Below are 2147 nucleotides of genomic sequence, written 5' to 3'. Positions count from 1 at the left end.
TGCAAGCTCCGCCTCCCGGGTTCACGCCATTCTCCTGCCTCAGCCTCCCGAGTAGCTGGGACTACAGGCGCCCGCCACCTCACCCGGCTAATTTTTCATATTTTTAGTAGAGATGGAGTTTCACCCTGTTAGCCAGGATGGTCTCGATCTCCTTATCTCGTGATCCACCGGCCTCAGCCTCCCAAAGTGCTAGGATTACACGCGTAAGCCACTGTGCCCGGCCTGTTGTTTAGTTTTTATTTTATTTTTGAGATGGTGTCTTGCTCTGTGACCCAGGCTGGAGTGCAGTGGTGTAATCTCAGCTCACTGCAACCTCTGCCTCATGGTTCAAGCAATTCTCCTGCCTCAGCCTCCCAAGTAGCTGGGACTACAGGCACATGCCACCACGCCTGGCTAGTTATTTTTGTATTTTTAGTAGAGATAGGGTTTCACTATGTTGGCCAGGCTGGTCTCAAACTCCTGACCTCAAGTGATCCCTCTCCTGCCTCCCAAAGTGCTAGGATTACAGGCGTGAACCACCGTGCCTGGCCTGTTATTGTTGTTTAGACATTGGGTCTCATGTTACTGAGGCTCATCTCGAGTGAAGCGATCCTCCCACCTTGGCCTTCCAAAGTGCTGGAATTACAAGCATGAGCCACTGTGCCTGGCCCTAATTCACCTTTTTCTCTTTTGAGACTGAGTCTCACTTTGTCGTCCAGGCTGGAGTGCAGTGGCGCAATCTCGGCTCACTGCAACCTCCGCCTCCCAGGTTCAAGCAAGTTCTCCTGCCTCAGTCCCCCGAGTAGCTGGGATTACAGGCGTGTACCACCACGTGGTGGTGCACGCCTGGCTAATATTTGTGTTTTTAGTAGAGACGGGTTTTCACCATGTTGGCCAGGCTGGTCTCGAAATCCTGACCTCAAATGATCCACCCGGCTCTGCCTCCCAAAATGCTGGGATTACAGGAGTGAACCACTGCACCCGGCCTCATATTCTTAAATGTAAAAGATTCCCAATGAAATGTTCTACATAATGTTTTCCTTCCCCCGGTTCTAGGTTCTAGGCCCATTCATTTTCTGTCATTTTTTCCCCAGTGCAGCCTTAGTTTAGAACTTGTCCCCTGGTGGATCGTGGGTTTTATCCTCCATCTGCCACTTTGGCATTCTAAGCTTGTTCTAGGCTCTCTCTTATTCTGGAGACTTCAGCCTGGAAATGTCCTTATTTCCAGAACAACCCCCCTCCTTTGCCAGCTCAGTCTTTATTCCAGGAAATGCTCAATTCTCAACATGCATCCTTTTGATCCCTCCCCCTCCCCACCCCATAGACACTTCTAAGCTCCAAGCAAACTCTTAGACACATGACAACACCAAGGATGTGACTCCCGCTGCTATATTATTTTTTAAAAATGTAATTAAATTTTAAAAATCCATTTATTTATTTATTTCAAGACCGGGTTATGAGACTGGTTAATTTTTGTATTTTTTTTTTTTTTTGTACAAATGGGGTTTCACCATGTTTCCCAGGCTGGTCTCGAACCCCTGGGCTCAAGTGATCCTCCCACCTCGGCCTCCCAAAGTGCTGGGATTACAGGCATGAGCCACTGCGCCCGGCCCCCTGCTGTATTCTGTGTTATACCTTCATCCCTAGCAGGTTCTGAGTTCTAGATTTTATCTGCTGACTATGTTTGCTATGTATTGCATAAGGTATATTCATGGGAGTCATTATGTATGTGGGGTTCTGGGGTGACCTGGACACTAAGTTATTGGGTTGCTCTTGGCTGGTTCTAGATTATAGGTTTCAGAACATAGTTCCAGATTACTCTGCTTAGTCCTATGAGCAGTTCTTACTCCAAGCCAATGAAAGCGTGGAAGCATACTTCTATTCCCCACCCTGTACTGTGTGTAGTAACTTTCTAGGTTCTATGTCCAGCCTTGCTGTGTTTTTTATTTCCTTCTCGGTGAATTTAAGGCTCTGGAACAGCCTCCCTAAAACATCTGTGTTGCATCGTCTGAGTGGGTTGCTGGTTTTAGATACCATATTGGGGCTGCGCGAGGTGGCTCATGCCTTTAATCCCAGCACTTTGGGAGGCCGAGGCAGGCGGGATCACGAGGTCAGGAGATTTAGCCCATCCTGGCTAACACGGTGAAACCCCGTCTCTACTAAAAATA

The 2147-nt window shown here is 48.2% G+C and overlaps 1 protein-coding gene across 1 annotated transcript in view; it reads left to right on the top strand.

The window, feature by feature from the left end:
• The window catches only part of PPFIA3 (protein tyrosine phosphatase, receptor type, f polypeptide (PTPRF), interacting protein (liprin), alpha 3), a 36366-nt gene that overhangs the window by 3499 nt on the left and 30720 nt on the right, over positions 1-2147 (top strand). The gene's annotated exons all lie outside the window — the stretch shown is intronic.

Source organism: Mandrillus leucophaeus, unplaced genomic scaffold, assembly GCF_000951045.1.
Source record: "Mandrillus leucophaeus isolate KB7577 unplaced genomic scaffold, Mleu.le_1.0 Scaffold200, whole genome shotgun sequence".
NCBI lineage: Eukaryota > Metazoa > Chordata > Mammalia > Primates > Cercopithecidae > Mandrillus > Mandrillus leucophaeus.
This window is presented reverse-complemented; position numbering and strand designations above follow the sequence as displayed.